This window comes from Nerophis lumbriciformis, linkage group LG20, assembly GCF_033978685.3.
Source record: "Nerophis lumbriciformis linkage group LG20, RoL_Nlum_v2.1, whole genome shotgun sequence".
In the NCBI taxonomy this organism is placed as follows: Eukaryota; Metazoa; Chordata; class Actinopteri; order Syngnathiformes; family Syngnathidae; genus Nerophis; species Nerophis lumbriciformis.
The window spans coordinates 17,210,338-17,225,112 of record NC_084567.2 but is presented as its reverse complement, the minus strand read 5'-3'; the positions used below and the strand labels follow the sequence as shown (position 1 = coordinate 17,225,112).

At 37.4% G+C, this 14,775-nt stretch overlaps 1 protein-coding gene across 1 annotated transcript in view; it reads left to right on the top strand.

Annotated features, from left to right (window-relative positions):
* The first annotated feature begins 11,482 nt into the window (after positions 1–11,482).
* lzts1 (leucine zipper, putative tumor suppressor 1) overlaps positions 11,483–14,775 on the top strand; it is a 144,067-nt gene continuing 140,774 nt past the window's right edge. Inside the window, exon 1 of the mRNA XM_061980550.1 lies at positions 11,483–11,500. The gene's annotated coding sequence lies outside the window, so the exon portion shown is untranslated. The remainder of the gene's footprint in view (positions 11,501–14,775) is intronic.

Here is a 14,775-nt window from a genome sequence, read left to right as displayed (position 1 = left end):
TAAAATAAATATTGAATATTATTGGACAGATTCATGAATATGTTTGAGTGCAAATCATTCATCGAAGTACATTAAAGTTTAATATAAAAAGTATGAAAAATGTTTTACATAAATACAAAAGTGTGGAAAAAAAACGTAATGAGGGGCTTAAAATTAGGCGCCCCTGGCGAAATTCAGATTTACCCCCGAATGAAACAATTTTTATCATTTTTGATCAAACCTGAATCTAATTTGATGCTTGTTTTGTTCTAAACCGAATTCCTCAGAATTAATATGGTCAATAATTTATATATTTAGTGCCAAAAAAACAACACATTTGACATAATCAAATCAATAAAAATTTGCAAACCTTCCTGACACAAATCCAACCCTGGCTTGAACCCAATGTGACTGTCTTACAAGATCAGCACTAACGCTGTGTGCCACGGGGAATTGTAAGAATGATCTGGACCCAAGGATGCAGAAGCTACAGGCAAATTAAAATCCCTTTTATTAGGGGAAAACAAAATATACAATAAAGGGTGCAGCAGGGAAGTGCACAAAAATCAAGTAGGCAAAAGAATTATTGGGAAAGTGATACAGCACGTTGCAGAACAAAACAAAAGTGGAAACCTAAGGACAAGAAATAAAACTTGAAAATTCCCAAGAAAATTTCAATGGGCCTCCTATCTGTGCCCTGAACCTCTGGCCTGGTGTCGATTAAAGCTGGCATACTTCTAAGATGGTGACAAGTATCTAAATTCATGATGTTTAGGTTTGAACATAAATTTGCTAAAAAGATAGCATAAAACATTAGCATGCTAACTTTAGCATGCTAGCACGTGACCGGAAAAGCGGAAATGCCAGAATGCACTATTTGTAAGTATAAACATACAAAATTAGTTAAAAAGGCTAGCATAAAATGTTAGCATGATATAATAAACGACGTTAGCATACATCCAACCATGAATTTTAGGTCAAAACATACTAAATTAGCTGAAAAGCTAGCTTAAAACGCTAGCTAGCTCGTGGCCAAATAAGAGTAAATACCAAATTGCACTATTTGTAGTTGTAAACTACAAAATATCTAAAAACCTAGCATAAAACATTTGCATGTTAACGTTAGCATGCCAATATAAGAGAGGTACGCATACTTCAAAGATGACAACAATTACCAAAAAACATGATTTTTTTAATGTTAAAACATACAAAATTAACTAAAACGCTAGCATGAAATTTGTCAGGTGTAAACATACAAATTAGCTTACAAAAACTACCATAAATTGTTTTCACGCTAATATAAGAGTCGTTAGCATACTTCCAAGATGGCGCCAAGTATCAAAATTCATGATTTTTAGTTTTAAAAATACAAAATTAGCTAAAAAGCTAGCGTAACATGTTAGCATGATTACGTTAGCATGCTAGGACTTGACTTCAATAAGAGAAAATACCTTAATGCACTATTTGCAAGGTGTAAACATACACATTAGCTAAGAAACTACCATAAAATGTTAGAATGCTAATATAAGAGTCGTTAGCATATGTCCAAGATGGCGGCAAGTATTGAAATTCATGAGTTTTAGGGTTAAACATACAAAATTAGCTAAAAAGCTAGTATAAAATGTTAGGACTAGACCCCAACAAGAGAAACTATTTTAATGCACTATTTATAAGGTGTAAACATACACATTAGCTAAATAGAAGTACCATAAAATGTTAGCATGCTAATATAAGAGTCGTATACTTCCAAGATGGCGCCAAGTATTAAAATTCTTGATTTTTAGGTTTAAACATACAAAATTAGCTAAAAAGCTAGCAGAAACCTTTGTATGCTAACTTTAGCATGCTAATATAAGAGATGTTGGTGTACTTCCAAGATGTCACTCAGTATCAAAATTCATATTTTTTAAGTTTAAACTTATGTTTAAACTTAAACAACTTTTTACCGACGAATTACCTAAAAAAAATTTTTATTATGCTAATATAAGACTCGTTAGCATATTTTTCAGATGGCGCCAAGTATCAAAATTCATGATTTTTAGGTTTAAACATACGAAAGTAACTAAACAGCTAGCAAAAACCTTTGTATGCTAATGTTAGCATGTTAATATAGGAGATGTAGGTGTACTTCTAAGATGTCACCAAGTATCAAAATTCATAATTTTTAGGTTTATACATACAAATCTATCTAAAAAACTAGCAGAAAAAACATTAGCAACCTAACGTTCTGGCAAGTATGCTCGCAGTTGACGTGCAGCATGTGAACGGGCCCATAACAAACTACCAGAAACTTACAATAAATGCCATGAGAAACCAGGACAAATTTGCCATTATATGCTTATCAGTGACAGAGCAGGAAAGGGAAATATTTGCAGTAAAATTATGAATTGCCTTTTTTTTTTCAAAGAGTAATGTTTCCATGAAGCATAAAACTCCACATAGACCCGGGAGAGGGACTTGCAAAAGAGGACTGTACGACTCCCAGCAGCACTTTGACGCACACCACTGATGCCAGTGCACCGACGTTAGCCAGGGCCAGACCTCGGCGCAGGCCCACTTAGGTCTGAATCACCTGGCTCATGTTGAACTAATCCGGCAGCAGAGACAAATCGCAGCGCGGTGTTGTCATCGACTTATCCCGATCTACACAGAAATGCTGGCGCTTTATTGAACGTGTATCTGTTTATGGGCTAATCTCATTAGGGCGTAATGCATTTTACAAGATGTTGCTCCTTCATCATGAGCCCACCAGGGTCAATAACCAGGAAACCCGGCGTTTGTCTGTGTTGTGGTCCTTCTCCAAATTGCTCTTTTTGCTGTGATGTGATTTAGCTGATTGGCAGCGTTCAGTATGAGCATCATCACTGACGGCTCATGACAAGACTACTTTCCTCAAATTGTGCGCTTACTTTAAGGAACCCTATTCTGCAAAAGCAACTTTTCTTACTTGTCGGTACCTGCTGTTGTGTATTTAGGATCCAGAATTTGCTCAACGGATTGTCCACATATGGAAGATTTTCATTGGAACGGGATTTACGAACGCCTGTACGTATTTGCGTTATTTTCCGTCTACAAACGTTTGGATCAGGGATGTCCAAACTGCGGCCTGTACTTGTATGACACAATACAAACAACATTCCCTAGTCATGGTGCAAAAAAAAAACTGTTCAACAGAGCATCTTTCCCGTAAATACCAGGCGGTTTCTGAATTAATAATTATCAATTATAATATTAATAATTGCTGCCATCTTGTGGACAACGTGAATAAATCAGGTTAATGACCCTTGAAAATACAGCATTTACTTTTATGACCCAATCAAAACAACGCTACCCAAGTCATGGTGTACAAAAGAAGTATTCAAGAAAGCATCTTTCTCCTAAATACCAGGCAGTTTCTGAATGCTACATATTTGCTGCCATCTTGTGGACAATGAGAGTAAATCAGATCAATGACCCTTAAAAGTAGAGCATGTACTTGTATGACACCATCCAAACAACCTTCCCTAGTCATGGTGCAAAAAAATGTGTTCAACAAAGCATCTTACTCTTAAATAGCAGGCAGTTTCTGAATGCTACATATTTGCTGCCATCTTATGGACAACGTGAGTAAATCAGATCAAATACCCTTCAAAGTACATAATTTACTTGTATGACACAATCCAAGCAACCGTCCCTAGTCATGGTGCAAAAACAATTGTTCAACAAAGCATCTTACTTTTAAATACCAGGCAGTTTCTGAATGCTACATAATTGTTGCCATCTTGTGCACAATGAGAGTAAATTAGATCAATGACCCTTGAAAGTACAGCATTTAGTTGTATGACACAATCCAAACAACCTCCCCTAGCCAGGGTGCAAAACTAAAAATTGTTCAACAAAGCATTTTACTCTTAAATACCAGGCGGTTTCTGAATGCTACATATTTGCTGCCATCTTGTGGATAACGTGAGTAAATCAGATCAATGACCCTTGAAAGTACAGCATTTACTTTGTATGACACAATCCAAGCAACCTTCCCTAGTCATGGTGTAAAAAAGCATCTTACTCTTAAATACCAGGGGGTTTCTGAATGCTACATCTTTGCTGCCATCTTGTGGACAACGTTAGTAAATGAGATCAATGGCCCTTGAAAGTACAGCATTTACTTGTTTGACACAATCCAAACAACCTTCCCTAGTCATGGTGGGTAAAAAAAATTGTTCATCAAAGCATCTTACTTTTAACTACCAGGCGGTTTCTTTATGCTACATATTTGCTGCCATCTCGTGGACAACGTGAGTAAATTAGATCAATGACCCCTTGAAAGTACAGCATATCTACATGTATGACAAAATCCAAGCAACCTTCCCTTGTCATGGTGTAAATAAAATTGTTCAACAAAGCATCTTACTCTTAAATATCAGGCGGCTTCTGAATGCTACATATTTGCTGCCATCTTGTGGACAACGTGATTAAACCAGGTCAATGACCCTTGGAAGTACAGCATTTGCTTGTAAGACACAATCTTAACAAACCTCCCGAGTCATGGTGCAAAAAAAAAACAGTTCAACAAAGTATCTTACTCTTAAATACCAGGCGGTTTCTGTATGCTACATATTTGCTGCCATCTTGTGGACAACGTGAGTAAATAAGATCAATGACCCTTTAAAGTACAGCATTTACTTCTATAACATAATCAAAACAACCTTCCCTAGTCATGGTGCACAAATAAAAATGTTCAACATAGCATGTTACTCTTAAATACCAGGCGGTTTCTGAATGCTACATATTTGCTGTCATCTTGTGGATAACTTGAGTAAATCAGATCAATGACCCTTGAAAGTACAGCATTTACTTTGTATGACACAATCCAAGCAACCTTTCCTAGTCATGGAGTAAAAAAGCATCTTACTCTTAAATACCAGGGGGTTTCTGAATGCTACATATTTGCTGCCATCTTGTGGACAATGTGAGTAAATGAGATCAATGACCCTTGAAAGTACAGCATTTACTTGTTTGACACAATCCAAACAACCTTCCCCAGTCATGGTGCAAAAAAAAAAAAGTTAATCGAAGAACCTTACTTTTATATACCAGGCGGTTTCTTTATGCTACATATTTGCTGCCATCTTGTGGACATTGTGAGTAAATTGGATCAATGACCCCTTGAATGTACAGCATATCTACTTGTATGACACAATCCAAGCAACCTTCCCTAGTCATGGTGTAAAAAAAAATGTTCAACAAAGCATCTTACTCTTAAATACCAGGCGGTTTCTGAATGCAACATATTTGCTGCCGTCTTGTGGACAACGTGAGTAAACCAGGTCAATGACCCTTGTAAGTACAGCATTTACTCGTATGACACTATCTTAACAACCTTCCCAAGTCATGGTGCAACAAAAACAGTTCAACAAAGCATCTCACTCTTAAATACTAGGCGGTTTCTGTATGTTACATATTTGCTGCCATCTTGTGGACAACATAAGTAAATCAGGTCAATGACCCTTGAAAGTACAGCATTTGCTTGTATGACACAATCTTAACAATCTTCCCGAGTCATGGTGCAAAAAAAACCTATTCAAATAAGCATCTTACTCTTAAATACCAGGCGGTTTCTTTATGTTACATATTTGCTGCCATCTCGTGGACAACGTGAGTAAATCAGATCAATGACCCTTTAAAGTACAGCATTTACTTGTATGACACAATCCAAATAACCTTCCTTAATCATGGTGTAAAAAAAAATTGTTCAACAAAGCATCTTAGTCTTAAATACCAGGCGGTTTCTGAATGCTACATATTTGCTGTCATCTTGTGGACAATGTGAGTAAACCAGGTCAATTACCCTTGAAAGCACAGCATTTACTTATATGACACAATCTTAACAACCTTCCTGAGTCATGGTGTAAAGAAAATTGTTCAACAAAACATCTTACTTTTAAATACCAGGCGGTTTCTGTATGATACATATTTGCTGCCATCTTGTGGACAATGTGAGTAAATAAGATCAATGACCCTTGAAAGTGCAGCATTTACTTCTATAACACAATCCAAACAACCTTCCCCAGTCATCGTCCCAAAAAAAAAATGCAACTAACAACCCATAACACTGAACTTTGTGGATATTATGAAAAACGTCCAAACACCATTAAAACATTTCAGAATTACACCTATTCAAATCCATTAGTATGTATGATGGGAGAAATGTCAAACACTCTCCACACTTATCCATGTTTTTTCTCATTTTAGCTGCTTGATATTTCTGATTGATTACAAAACCTTAAGGTCGTCACGGAAGTAAACAAGGTAGGAATCAAACTTTCACATACTCTTAATATCCAAATATATCAATTTATATATACATTATATTAATATAATATAATATATTACGGGGATGAAGGTTTACTCGGCGTGAATGGGGCGTGGTGAGGAGTGGTCATTTGCATATAACAACTCCACCTTGTTTATTTGGTCAGAAATTGGCCATACCTTTGGCCATTAAAAGCCAGTAATTTCCAGTAGTTATCTCACCTTCTGAGTAGCCTCTGATTTAGTAATGTTTTCTAATGTTGTAAAAATGTGTAAATAAATATTACATTTCAACATTTCCTTCAACGACACACATAGTCATTTTGATAGTAGGCTATTATAGCTAATATAGACACTTACGTTATGTGTTGCCTTCATTATAAGACTTATATACGGCTTTTAATTTTTTGCGGCTCCAGGCAGATTAGTTTTTTGTATTTTTGGTCCAATATAGCTCTTTCAACGTTTTGGGTTGCCGACCCCTGCTCTAGAACGACAACTACAACGGAACTAACAGTGTTGGGATTATAATCATCCGAATATGATTAGCAGCCAAGTAGAAAGCCGTCAACGTTGTGACTCGGAGGGCCAACTCAGTGTAAATGCGTCTGAGGTGAGCGTTCAAGTAATTTTCTTTGGATCCTATTTTTTGGATATTGTAGTGAGTTTACATAATTCACCCACAGAACTTTTTTTTTAGCGTAAGAGTTCCGGTCGGACGGGTTTTCACGGGACACATTTCCGGTGTTGTGTGCCGCGTTGAATTGAGGAATTTGATTGTTGGCCACAAATTCTATGAGCGATTTTTGTTGACATCTGCACTTTCATACATGATTTTTTTCCATAATTATTATTATTTTTTTATTTAATTTTTATTGACATCCAGCATCAGACATTCCTATCCATTACATCATATTTGCATGCATCATACATCTATTGTCTGCCCCGAATGTCAAAATAATAATTTAGTTTATATCCCAATGGCGCCACCCCTCACCCCCTCAAAAAAATAAAAAAACAGCAAAAAAAAAACAAACAAAAAATAATATTAATAATAACAAATAAATTAAATAATATAAGAAAATACTAAAATATAAAAAATTAAATAAATAATATCAACAGATAGTAATGAAATAAATATAAAAAAATTGTTTTAATAATATAAACATATAGGGAGTAGGGTTGTCCCGATACCAATATTTTGCTACCGGTACCAAATTGTATTTCGATACTTTTCTAAATAAAGGTGAACACAAAAAATGGCATTATTGTCTTTATTTGAACAAAAGATCTTAGGGTACATTAAATATATTTTTCCTATTGCAAGTTTGTGCTTAAATAAAATAGTGAACATGCAAGACAACTTGTCTTTTAGTAGTAAGTAAACAAACAAAGGCTCCTAATTTAGTCTGCTGACGTATGCAGTAACATATTGTGTCATTTATCATTTTTTATTTTGTCAACATTATGAGGGACAAACTGTGAGAATTGATTATTAATCTATTTGTTCATTTCCTGTTAATATCTGCCTATTTTCTGTTTTAACATGTTTATCTACACTTCGGTTAAAATGTAATAATCACTTATTCTTCTGTTGTTTACAAACTTTAAATTAGTTTTGAATAATACCACACATTTAGGTATCGATCCAATACCAAGTAGTTACATCAGTGACGTACGGTCACTGGAGGCAGGTGAGGCAGGGCCTCACCTGCCATCATGGATAGAAAAAAAATGTTAAAAGAAAAAAAATTAATTAAATTGTTATATGTATTCAGTGATTATACTAAAAAGTTATTTTCCATTTAACTTCACCAATTTTAGATTATTTTTATTCAAAATCGCTGAATTTTCACATTTGCCATTCAAATACCAGTTGAGGCACGTCACTCAGTTGTGCCTCAACATGGATTGCGGACTCGGCTAACTGCTGGCCTGCTGTGCAGTGAGACCGTACTGCTATATGAATTATATTATACATTTCCATAGTTTAGTTAGCTGAGGTATATAATGTACAGTGTATTTTGTCAACAACTGTATGTGTGTAAAGTATTTCTTGTGCTGAGCAATCATAAAACTGCTGCGAAGACGCACTGTGTGAGGCTCGCAGTAATCCCGCCTCCTGGTGCCGGTTAATGCACCCCCGCCGCAGAATGCACCCCCCGACGGGAGCGCCACACCAACCAAAGCCCACACCCAAACCCTCCACGTGCAAGACCGAATCCACCCAAAAAAAGTCACTTAACAAGAAGCCAAAAAGTGCAAAAACAACAATGCTCGCGCCGGAGGAGCCGTGAACGACTGCAGGGACACAACATTAGGTACACCTGCAGACTGCAGCACGGATTTCATATTTCATTCATTCACAACTCCTCCAACACGAACACCACTGTTCCCGCACTTATATGTAAAGGTAAGACCATAATAACGTTTTTTTATTAAGTGTGCTTTTTTGTGTGCTATAGTTTGTATGTGTAAAGTTAAAGTTAAGTTAAAGTACCAATGATTGTCACACACACACACTAAGTGTGGTGAAATTTGTCCTCTGCATTTGACGCATCCCTTGATCACCCCCTGGGAGGTGAGGGGAGCAGTGGGCAGCAGCGGCGCCGCGCCCGGGAATAATTGTTGGTGATTTAACCCCCAATTCCAACCCTTGATGCTGAGTGCCAAGCAGGGAAGAATGCTGGTATGAGCTTTTAAACATAACCCGTTAACTGCTGCCAATCAAATGGTGAATAAGATACTCTTTAGGGTTCATATGTTTGTAAATCTGACTGTGATGAAGTCAGTGCCTCACCAGCCATGAACCTCACCGCACGTCACTGAGTTACATGATCATACATTGGTCATATTCAAAGTCCTCATGTGTCCAGGGATGTATTTACTGAGTTTATAAACATAATATCAATAAAAAAAATTTAAAAAAAGATTTTGTGGTGCTAACATTTTTTTGATGTAACCATAATAGTATCGACTAGATACGCTCCTGTACTTGGTATCATTACAGTGGATGTTAGGTGTAGATCCACCAATGGCGTTTGTTTACATTTTGACGCCGGTCAGCTACGGTGTGTAGTGAAGCATGTTTAGCTATTCCTCGTCCTCCAATGATAATGTTACTTGAAAGAAACATGCTTTATTTGTCGCCATATAGGTGAGAATTAGTGATTTAGAAGTAGTTAAAATTGTTAGCTGCTAACTAGCGAGCCATGTTTTAAGGCACCTCTTCCTGAGGACGTTTCAGTGGTTATCTTTAGTTTTTAGACCAAAATGCGTCCGTTCTCCCTTTTCTGTCTACACACTGTGTCTGTTTGTAAGTACTCTGTGTGTGTGCGCTGCCGAACATGCTCTTTTGCTTGTAAAACCAGCTATGTCATGACGTGACGACGCGCCGTCATGCTCGTTAAAAAAAAGGCAGGGCGGGGACCGGTACTTTTTAGAGGCGGTATAGTACCGAATGTGATTTATTAATATCGCGGTACCATACTTGTACTGGTATACCGTACAACCCTAATAGGGTGTAATCTTTTTTACATAGTACAATCACTAATTCGAGAGAATAAAATCAGGCCTATGGGGCGTGACATAATTGACCCAGTTTTCCCAGTATGAAGTACATTTCTCCAATTTATAATGAATAAAAGTCGTTATCTTCCCCATTTTATAAACCTCCACTGTGATTTCCATTCATAGCTTCAAAGTCGGGCTCTCCTGTGATATCCATTTTCTGGTCAAATATTATGGGAAAATTACCAGAAGATTTTTCCATAATTTAACAAAGTCCAAGAAAAACAACTTTCAGTACATAAAATCAAACACAGCAAAAATCTATTCTCACTCATCACTGTTTTAAGAGCTTGTTTTTACACGTTCAAAACGTACCCGTTTAGGCATAAATCAAACTGAAATAACATGTTAGAAAATAATTGCATTTGGTATTTTACATCAAATTGAGCATAATTCATAAATGAATGAGGAAATGACTCAGCTGCATGCACAGGACCGACTCGGCGGGGTAGAAATGAGCCGTTTATACCTTTTGATATTTTGTGAAAATCTACTTTAAAAATATGCAAGACGGTGTTGTGAATCTTTGCTTTTTATCCACAAACAGTAGAAATATGAAGTGAATATGGAGAACTTTTACAAACATCACAATTATTATTTATTGATTTATTATGTGAATGCCAAAAGGCATGTTATTTAGTGAGAACAATTTCCCTTCTGGATCATTAAAGTTTGTCTAAGTCTAATTCAGCGAGTGCGTAAAAGTTTGACGGCCTTCTTCTCCCGCAGTTTTCATGGTATCGGACCCGTTCAAAGATCAAAACGTTCGGCTCGGCCAGGACACCGTTGCTAATATTTTCTTCTACCAAAGTATCCCAAATTACCAGGAATTCCGGGTTTCCCAGGCCATTTTTCCCATTGAAAATGAATGGGACATTTTTCAAACTTGTACAACTCCCACATTTCTCACCCGATTCTAATCGTTCCAACATCACTCACTTTGGACATTCAAGCCAACATGTTTCCCGGTTCCAAAAATTCTCGTTTTTCCTGGCATTACCAGGAAATGTTCCCCGTTGAAAATGAAAATTACAGACCTCTTCATATCCCACATTTTTTATCCGTTTACACCCTTTTAGCACACTCCACTCACCCTGGACATTCAAGCCAATATGTTTACAGGTTGTGAAAATTCCCTGATTACCAGGAATTCCCATATTTCAATTGCAGTATGTCCAACCTATTTCGACTACTCCCACATTTTTCATCCGATTTCAACCGTTCCACTATCAAAATATCTGTCTTTCAAGCCAGCATGTTTCCCGGATCCGAAAATTTCCGCATTGGCCGGAATTACCAGGAATTTCCCCCTATTGAAAATGTATAGGCAATTGTGGAGGGAGAGTGTGATCAGCGCGCTGCAGGAGCAAAGGTCACCGCCTCTGTCAATGGTGTTGAGGGCGGAGCACCATCCACTAGGGGCGGGGCATGTGTGGGACGGCGAGACACAGCTGGCAGGTGATTAGATTTCACAGGTGGTACGTGATAATCTAATCATCTGTTTTCTTTAAGAGTGAGCGGCCGGGTGCAGGAGAGGAGGGAAGTTTGGAGAGAGACTTGGAGTGCACGAGACAAAGAAGGACTGAAAAGTTGTATCATGCAAGTGCTTGATGGAAAAATAAAACCAGTTGTTACATCAGAACACCGGTATCCAGCTGACGTGAGTACTTCACCCACCCCGCGAGAAGGAGACTTCTACAGCAATATACAAACTTTTACATACTCCACATTTCTCAACAAATTTGAACGGTTCCAAAGACAAAGTGCTCCTTGCTCTTGTTACTCAAGTGCTGGCATGCTAAACTTAGTGTGCTAACGGGTTTTTTTTAGCTCATTTTGCAACTGTTTACCCCAGAGTCATACACCTTGGTATGTGACACATGTTAACTGTTAGCATGCCAACGTTAGCATTTCAGTTCCGCTCGCGCGTTTCAGCGGTGACATACACACGCAATTCGTACCGGAATTGCACAGATTGCAGTTATTAGTAATATTTCGGGCTGCAACTAATAATTATTTTAGCTATCTACAGAGGAAAAATAGTTGAAATAAATAAACATTGTTCTGCTAAATAGCATTTTTAACACGTGTGGAGTAATTTAGAAAATTCTGTAAAAAAATTTAAAAAAATCTCTGCTGTTGGACGCTCATGTGCGCTGAATTGCAGAGGCCGTGCGGAAACGATATCCGTGTATTTAAAGTTCCTGGCGGATTTTATAATTTTTTATTCATTACACTTATTAAATGATTAATTTAATTAACATATTATTGATCAAAGCTTTTTTCTAATCAAATGAATAGAATTTTTTTGTTTTTGTTTTCTTTGTTTTTGTTCTTTATGTTGTCTGTGTTGGCCCTGCGATGAAGTGGCGACTTGTCCCGGGTGTACCCCGCCTTCCGCCCGAATGAAGCTGAGATAGGCTCCAGCACCCCCCGCCACCCCAAAAAGGGACAAGCGGTAGTGATTGATGTCTTATAAAAACTGTTAAAATTAATAAACATATCGATGATAAAAAAATATATATATATTCAAAAAAATCATCAGACTTAACAAGATTAAACTGTCTGCTTCGACTTCTGTTCGCGTTGACGCGTATGCGAGGAAAGATATGTAGGAAACAATTAGTTCCGCCTCTAACGACGTCTTCAAAAGTAGGGGTCTCAAACTCAATTGAACCGGGGCCCGCTGCAGGTGGAGTCTGGGTGAGTCACGATCGAACCACATGACTAAATTAAGCAAATTCTACCAGCAGCTATGGTGAGTCTGAGTATAGCAGACCTTAAAAGTCATTAAAAATGTTCAATTGAATGTACAAACCATAAAACCAGTTAAGTTGGCACGTTGTGTAAATGGTAAATAAAAACAGAATACAATGATTTGCAAATCCTTTTCAACCTATATTCAATTGAATAGACTGCAAAGACAAGATATTTAACATTCAAACTGGAAAACGTTATTTTTTGCAAGTATTAGCTCATTTGGAATTTGATGCCTGCAACATGTTTCAAAAAAGCTGGCACAAGTGGCAAAAAAGACTGGGAAAGTTGAGGAATGCTTGTCAAACACTTATTTGGAACATCCCACAGGTGAACAGGCTAATTGGGAACAGGTGGGTGCCATGATTAAAAGCAACTTCCATGAAATGCTCAGTCATTCACAAACAAGGATGGGGCGAGGTTCACCACTTTGTGAACAAATGCGTGAGCAAATTGTCCAACAGTTTAAAAACAACATTTCTCAACAAGCTATTGCAAGGAATTTAGGGATTTCACCATCTACGTTCTGGAATATCATCAAAAGGTTCAGAGAATCCGAAGAAATCACTGCACGTAACATTGAATGCCCGTGACCTTGGATCCCTCAGGCGGTACTGCATCAAAAAGCGACATCAGTGTGTAAAGGATATCACCACATGGGCTCAGGATCACTTCAGAAAACCACTGTCAGTAACTACAGTTCGTCGCTACATCTGTAAGTGCAAGTTAAAACTCTACTATGCAAGGCGAAAGCCATTTACCAACAACACCCAGAAACGCCGCCGGCTTTGCTGGGCCCGAGCTCATCTAAGATGGACTGATACAAAGTGGAAAAGTGTTCTGTGGTCTGACGAGTCCACATTTCAAATTGTTTTTGGAAACTGTGGGCGTCGTGTCCTCCGGAACAAAAAGGAAAAGAACCATCCGGATTGTTCTAGGTGCAAAGTTCAAAAGCCAGCATCTCTGATGGTATGGGGGTGTACTAGTGCCCAAGGCATGGGTAACTTACACATCTGTGAAGGCACCATTAATGCTGAAAGGTACATACAGGTTTTGGAGCAACATACTGTATGTTGCCATCCAAGCAACATTATGATGGACGCCCCTGCTTATTTCAGCAAGACAATGCCAAGCCACGTGTTACAACAGTGTGGCTTCATAGTAAAAGAGTGCAGGTACTAGACTGGCCTGCCTGTAGTCCAGACTTGTCTCCCATTGAAAATCTGTGGCGCATTATGAAGCCTAAAATACCACAAGGGAGACCCCGGACTAATTCCACTTGAAAAGCTTAAAAAATTGGTCTCCTCAGTTCCCAAATGTTTACTGAGTGTTGTTAAAAGGAAAGGCCATGTAACACAGTGGTAAAAATGCCCATGTGCCAACTTTTTTGCTAAGTATTGCTGCCATTAAATTCTAAGTTAATGATTATTTGCAAAAAAAAAAAAAGTTTCTTAGTTCGAACATTAAATATCTTGTCTTTGCAGGCTATTCAATTGAATATATGTTGAAAAGGATTTGCAAATCATTGTATTCTGTTTTTTTTTTTACGAATTACGCAACGTGCCAACTTCACTGGTTTTGAGTTTTGTAAAAAAAATTATATTTGGACACTGTTGCCTTCCCCAGAGATGGTCAGAAACACTTCCGCATGCTTACAGGGAGTTGCTCTTTGTGTGTTTGTTGTGCTCACCAAATATACACACACATAGAATCTTAAAGGGCCACCCTAAAACCAACATTGCCGCCTCTTGGTATGTTTACATGCACTAACAAACTAGCTATTGCATGAATTTGGTTGAAACCAACTTTTTAAAACACATGTAAAAAACAAACAAAACCTCAATTAGGTTTTCCCCTTTAAAAATGGAATTAACATATCTAGACTAGAACATTTTTAAATAATATTTTGGTTTTGTATATTTTTAACAAAAGGTTTGCTACCAACAAATTTAATGTGAAATTGCCAGAAAATTAATTTAGGTAAAACCCTGCCATTAGTCACTCTATTTTTCTTTCATTTCCGTGTAGAGGTGAGTAGATTCCCATATAATGTCATTATTTGTATTATTTTTATGATTTTACAGTGGAACCTTGATTTACAAACCTGATTGGTTCTTTAACAGGGTTCGTAAATCAAAAATGTTGTATAGTGAAACAAATTTCTCCATAAGAAACTTA